Here is a 7,645-nt window from a genome sequence, read left to right on the forward strand (position 1 = left end):
AAATTTCATATGATAGACCACGTTTTTTAATTAGGGACAGAATTTCAATAAATTGCATATGATAGTCCATGTTTTTGGAGGAGAGAAAGAAATTCCATAAATTGCATATGATATACCAAGTTTTTGGAGAATAGAAAGAAATTTCAGTAATTGCATATGATAGAACTCATTTTTGGAGTATGGACAAAAATCCCAAAAATTGCATATAATAGTCCACATTTTTGGAGGAGTGAAAGAAATTCCATAAATTGCATATGATATACCATGTTTTTGGAGAAGGGAAAGAAATTTCATTAATTGCATATGATAGACCATGTTTTTTGAAAAAGGGAAAGAAATTCCATAAATTGCATATGATAAAATTCCCTTAATTGCATGTGAAAGTCCATGTTTTAGGAGAAAGGAAATAAATTCCATAAATTGCATATGATAGACCATATTTTGGATGAAGGGGAAGAAATTTCATATGGTAGTCCATCTTTTTGTAGGAGAGAAAGAAATTCCATAAATTGCATATGATATACCATGTTTTTGGAGAAGAGAATGAAATTTCAGAAATTGCATATGATAGTCTACGTTTTTGGAGAAGGGAAAGCAATTCAAAAATTGCATATGATAGTCCACGTTTTTAGAGAAGAGAAAGAAATTTAAGAAATTGGATATGATAGTTCGCATTTATTAAGAAGAAAAAGAAATTTAAGAAATTGCCTATGATAGTCCATATTTTTGGAGAAGGGAAAGAAGTTCTAGAAATTACTTATGATAATCCATATTTTTGGAGAAGAAAAAGAAATTCCATAAGTTGTATATGGTAGTCCATATTTTTGGAGAAGAGAAATAAATTCCAAAAATTGCATATGTTAGTCTACCTTTTTAGAGAAGAGAAAGAAATTTCATAAGTTGCATATGATAGTACGTGTTTTTGGAGAAGGGAAAGAAATTACATAAATTGCATATGATAGTCCACGTTATTGGAGAAGGGAAAGAAATTCCATAAATTGCATATGATAGTCCACGTTTTTGGAGAAAGTAAAGAAATTTCAGAAATTGCATATGATAGACCGCGTTTTTGGGAAAAGGGAAAGAAATTCGTAAAACGGCATATGATAGACCACGTTTTTGGAGTAGGGAAAGAAATTCCTGAAATTCCATATGATAGTTGATAACACGATTTTATATCATATATTTAGTTTGAAATCCATCAATATTTATAGCATTTTCCTTTAATTGTATTGTTTTATTATGACATTATGCGGGTATTTGCGATGTTTCAGGTTTTACGCTCATATTGAGACTTTTTGCGAAAAGGAAAGAAATGGAGCTAAAATCACCACTATTTGTGCCTAAAAAATGGAAAAGGGGTGCTGAAGCAAGAAAGGGGTGCAAAGAAGGCCTAATTGTGCAAACTACAAGTCCATCCCACGAAGAAGCCAATTGCGCGTGGCCCATGTCATTCTAGCACGTGGAGACGCACGTCTCCAACGTCCCTATGCCACCTCACCAAAAGGAGACGCACGTCTCCAGCTGCCTCCTAGATCTTCTCCACTTGAGACGCACGTCTCAAGTCGTTCAAAGGCTTTCCCCAAAAAGTGGAGACGCACGTCTCCAAGTCCAAGTCAAGAAGAGCTCCTCCTTTCACGCATCCCAACTGCAGACCCTCAGCTATAAATAGAGGCTACTACTTCTGTTCAAAGGGTCCGAATTTCTGCTAACGAAGTGCTGCCGAATTATTTCATCAAGCATTTATTTTCCTGCCTTTCATTTAACTGCTTTCATTTTCTCACAACAATTTCTACACCGGAAATTGTTGTGAACTTTTAACTAGATTTAACCTTACGTTAGATCATAGTATTTTTATATTCCTTGTTTTAAATTCATGCCCAATAATTTCCGAAGAACGATCCAGCCAACCTGTGGTGGAAGTTCGAGTACTTCAAGATTCAATTCAATCGCAATTTATTTTATTCAGGTTTATCATTTACCGCTTTAATTATTATTATTATTGCATGATATATTATATGCCATTTAACATGCCTTTTATTATGAACCAAATTAATTTATGCATGTTTAACCGTATTAATATGTCTGGCTAATTAATTAAGATATCGGTATGTAAAGTAAGTTAACCGTGGGATCCGAAATAAATTGGCTTAAATATGTTTTATTAAATATCACTTGTTTTTAGTTTGTATGTCTAATTTAATTAGTAAGTCTTAAAACAAATAAAGCGAAAGTTTGAGGGGTTAAGACGGTCAAAGGTTAAAATCAATAGAGCGAAAGTTTGAGGTCTTTAACTGGATAGTAGACATAGGACATTAGTTTTAAGGATGGCGAAAGCGTATTAAAACTAATTAGAACTTATTTATTTTCAAAAAGTGTTTTTACACCCGCGCGGGATGGCGAAAGCCTACGTTAGGGATATTAGCATGTTCCGAGTCAACAGAGCGAGAGTTTGAGATTAGGATATTTAAATAGATAACAACTTCATAAAACAAGCATTTTATTAATTACGTTGTTTCCGAAAAGCTTTTCTAAATCTAATGGGATGGCGAGAGCGTACATTACGAGTTAGGACAGTAGTCTAAATCAACAGAGCGAGAGTTTGAGAGGAGGACTTTTAATTAATAGAATTAATAAAGATCTTTAATCGAATTAATATTTTAGCCAATGGACCTTTGGATCACCTAAGTTAAACGAAATACCTTTAATCGAATTAATTTTCACAATTACTTTCCCTTAGAAACAATCGAAAAATATTAGTAGCCTTAGCTTTACATAGTAACCTTAGATAACGGTAGGTCGATTCATAGTCCCTGTGGATTCGATATCTTTTAAAACTACACGACACGACTGTGCACTTGCAGTCATCAGATTAATAGACACGTAAAGTCGCGATCAAGTTTTTGGCGCCGTTGCCGGGGACTATTTAAGTCGATATCGTAACTCACTGTTACACCGTAGAGACTAGGGAAATTCTTTCTTTTCTTTTTGAACGATTGTATGCCGAATACTCGTTCACAAGGAGGAGATTTAATACAACGAATTAACGAGATTGAACGTTTTATTAACGTCAAACGTGGAGCTCGCAATCTTCCCGAAGTAGCACCAATTCCGATTAATTAGGAATTGATATTTACTGATCAAATTAATCAAATTACCCCGAAGTTAGAGATGTTTGCTATTCGTCCTCTTAGAGACTATGCCGCTCCTTCACGCGCTGAACCGCACTCAAGTATCGCACCACCTGCGATTGAGGCAAACAATTTCGAACTGAAACCTTCGCTGGTATAAGCTGTTCAACAAAACCAATTTTCTGGAAGCCCTACAGACGATCCTAACCTCCATTTATCCGTGTTTGTGCAATATGCCGACACTGTCAAAGCTAACAACGTTAGTTCCGAAGCTATTCGATTATGTCTCTTTCCTTTCTCCTTGAGAGATAGAGCTTGAGCGTGGCTTCAATCCCTGCCTTCTAATTCCATAACTACGTGGGACGAACTGAAGAGAGTATTCTTAGCTAGATATTTTTCGCCTAGCAAAACTGCTATGCTAAGAGGTCAAATCAACGGATTTACCCAAAAGGATAACGAATCACTCTTCGAGGCTTGGGAACGATACAAGGACATGCTTAGACTATGCCCTCATCATGGACTCGAACCATGGCTGATCATCCATACCTTCTATGGTGGTCTACTTTATAACACTAAAATGACTATAGATGCCGCTGCTGGCGAAGCATTAATGGACAAACCCCATGATGAAGCATACAACCTCATAGAGAACATGGCACAAAACCATTACCAATGGGGAGGAGAACGAGCAGCTCTAGAGAAAACCCAAACCAAAGGAGGAATGTATGAAGTAAGTGGTATAGACCGCATTAACGCTAGAGTAGACGCTTTAACTCAAAAGATCGAGAACTTAACCATCACTCCTTCAGCCACCGCGGCTGCTGTAGCACCTAACTGCGAAATTTGTGGATTAACTAGACACGTAGTTGCCGAATGTCAACTCTTGACTGGTATCCCATCTGATCAAGTAAACTACGCTCAAGGAAACCCTTATTCAAACACGTACAACCCTGGATGGAAGAACCACCCAAACTTCTCGTATAAGAACAACAATGCGTTGTACGCGCCTGGACAAGCACCTGCTGTCCCACCTGGCTATCAAAAAGCGCATGTGCTCAAAACGCCCCTAAGAAGTCGAATCTAGAAATCGTGATGGAAAACTTTATAACTTCCCAACAACAAACCAACAAAGACTTCCTAAATCAAAACATCTATAATAGTGAGCAACTAAAACAATTATCAAACAAAGTAGATCCTTTAGCTACACATAACAAAATGTTAGAAACACAAATCTCACGAGTAGCTCAACAACAAGCACCTACTGCTGCCCCTGTTGGCATGTTTCCTGCTTAACCACAACCTAACCCTAAAGGACATGCAAACGCGATAACACTACAAAGTGGAACGAATTACGATGGACCTATCGATCCTAGAACTCAAAACGCACCCATGTCACAACAAGAGCCAAAGGAAACCAAAAAGACATCGACCGATGATCAAACTGCTAAGACCAATGAGAACAACACCGCAGTGGAACCTGAAAAAGAAAAACCTTACGTTCCACCACCACCTTATAAGCCACCAATTCCTTACCCTCAGAGATTAGATAAATCTAAAACCGAAGCGCAATTTAAAAAATTTGTAGAACTTCTGAAACAACTAAACATAACCATACCTTTCACAGAAGCTATAACTCAAATGCCTTCGTACGCTAAATTCTTAAAAGAAATTCTATCAAACAAAAAGAAACTCGAGGATAACGAAACTGTAACGCTTACCGCTGAATGTAGTGCTATCATCCAAAATAACATGCCTCCCAAACTAAAAGATCCTGGTAGCTTTTCCATACCCTGCGTAATAGGAAAGACTATTATAGAAAAAGCCTTGTGCGACTTAGGAGCCAGTGTTAGTTTGATGCCTCTTTCAACCTGTAAGAAACTAAACCTGGGTGAGCTTAAGACAACGAGAATGTCTCTTCAACTAGCTGACCGTTCAGTTAAATACCCTGTAGGAATGTTAGAAAATATCCCTGTGCGTGTAGGCCAATTCTACATCCCAACTGACTTCATCATAATGGATATCCCAGAAGATTCTAACATCTCGATCATATTAGGAAGACCATTCTTAGCAACTGCTGGTGCAATTATAGACGTTAAACGAGGAAAGCTTACCTTCGAAGTCGGAGAAGAGAAGATTGAATTCATTCTTTCTCAATTCCTGAAAGAACCTTCTATAATTGACACATGCTGCTCTGCCGACATCATCGATGAGTGTGTGAATAAAATAAAATCCTAACCACATAAGGAAACCGAGATCCTAAGAATTCCTATACCACCTATTTTTGAAGATGACAACTGGCGTGGAGAATATCAAGATAACCACCTAATTGAATGCCTAGCATTAACTCCTGATCCTATACCTGGACCTAAGAAACCTGCTATAGAACTTAAAACACTACCTACTGACCTAAGGTACGAATTCCTAGACGAAGAACTTAACCGACCTGTCATAGTTAATGCCGATTTAGGACAAAACGAGACCGAAAAACTACTCACTGTCCTAAGGAAATACCCAACCGCTCTAGGATATAACATATCAGATCTGAAAGGAATAAGTCCTTCCCTCTGTATGCATCGCATTATGCTCGAAGAAGATTGCAAAACCTCTAGGGAGCATCAAAGACGAATCAATCCCATCATGGGCGATGTTGTTAAAAAGGAAATTCAAAAACTATTAGAAGCCGGAATCATATACCCAATATCTGATAGTAAATGGGTTAGTCTTGTTCATGTCGTAATAAGAAAGGAGGAGTTACCGTAATCACTAACGCAAAAGGAGAATCTGTAGCACAACGTACCCAAACTGGATGGAGAATGTGCATTGACTATAGGAAGCTAAACAAAGCCACTCGCAAGGATCACTTCCCTTTACCATTCATAGATCAAATGCTCGAACGCCTAGCTAAACACTCACATTTCTGTTATCTGGATGGATACTCAGGATTTTTCCGAATTCCTATTCACCCTGACGACCAAGAAAAGACTACATTTACATGTCCTTATGGTACGTTCGCTTATAGACGAATGCCTTTCGGACTTTGCAATGCACCCGCAACCTTCCAGAGATGCATGATGGCAATATTTGCCGATTTCCTGGATAGGATAATGGAAGTCTTTATGGACGACTTCTCCGTCTGTGGAGGAAGTTTTGAAACATGCTTAGAAAACCTTGAATTAGTGCTAAAACGATGTGTAAACGTCAACCTAGTACTCAATTGGGAAAAATGCCATTTCATGGTTCGACAAGGAATCGTACTTGGACACATCGTATCCGATAGAGGAATCGAAGTAGATAAAGCAAAAATCGAAATCATTGAAAACCTTCAACCTCCCAAAACAGTTAGAGAAATAAGAAGCTTTCTAGGACACGCCGGTTTTTACCGACGTTTTATTAAGGATTTCTCTAAAATAACTAAGCCCTTAACTGAACTACTAATGAAAGATGTCGAATTCATCTTTGACGAAAAATGCGCTGAAGCGTTCTGAAGACTTAAACAAGCATTAATCTCTGCGCCAATTATGCAACCTCCTGACTGGAGTGAACCTTTCGAAATAATGTGCGACGCAAGCGATTATGCTGTGGGAGCTGTTCTAGGCCAACGAAAAGATAAGAAACTACATGTCATATACTATGCGAGTAGAACCCTAGACGAAGCTAAAATGAACTACGCCACAGCAGAAAAGGAACTATTAGTCGTCGTGTTCGCATTAGATAAATTCCGTTCCTACTTGGTAGGAGCCAAAATCATCATATACACTGACCACGCCGCTATTAGGTACCTCTTAACCAAGAAAGACGCCAAGCCTAGATTGTTGAGATGGATCCTCTTATTACAAGAATTCGACTTAGAAATTAAGGATAAAAAGGGAACCAAAAATGTCGTAGCAGATCATCTCTCTCGACTCAAAACTCTGAAACCCGAACAAGTACCAATAGATGATGACTTCCCTTACGAAAGACTCATCGCTCAGTTGGAAGCTAACGAAATAGAACCATACCGACTAGCCATTGGATCCAACAATTTCATAGAAGTAGCTTTAGCCCGCTCTGCCACACCTTGGTACGCGGATTTCGTAAATTACCTAGCTGCTGGTGTACTTCCCCCTGATCTAAGCTACCAACAGAAGAAGAAATTCTTCCATGACCTCAAACGCTACTATTGGGACGAACCCCTCCTTTTCAAAAGAGGCCCCGATGGAATCTTTAGACGTTGTGTACCCGAGGAAGAAATAGGAAGTATAATAACACATTGCCATTCAGCACCTTGTGGAGGACACCATAGCACATCTAGAACCTGCGCCAAAATCCTCCAATCTGGACTATATTGGCCCAACCTATGGAAGGACGTTTACTTCGCCGCATTAAACTGTGATAGATGCCAACGAACTGGAAATATCTCGAGACGTGACGAAATGCCTCAAAAGGGCATTCTAGAAGTAGAAATATTTGACGTCTGGGGAATAGACTTTATGGGTCCCTTTCCATCATCTTTCGGAAATAAATATATACTCGTA

At 38.4% G+C, this 7,645-nt stretch overlaps 1 non-coding gene across 1 annotated transcript; it reads right to left on the minus strand.

The window, feature by feature from the left end:
• Positions 1 to 3,546: 3,546 nt before the first annotated feature.
• LOC131615368 (small nucleolar RNA R71) lies at positions 3,547 to 3,653 on the minus strand. The gene has a single exon (XR_009287786.1). It is a non-coding gene; the product is annotated as a small nucleolar RNA R71 (small nucleolar RNA).
• Positions 3,654 to 7,645: the final 3,992 nt, after the last annotated feature.

Source organism: Vicia villosa, linkage group LG6 (genome assembly GCF_029867415.1).
Source record: "Vicia villosa cultivar HV-30 ecotype Madison, WI linkage group LG6, Vvil1.0, whole genome shotgun sequence".
NCBI lineage: Eukaryota > Viridiplantae > Streptophyta > Magnoliopsida > Fabales > Fabaceae > Vicia > Vicia villosa.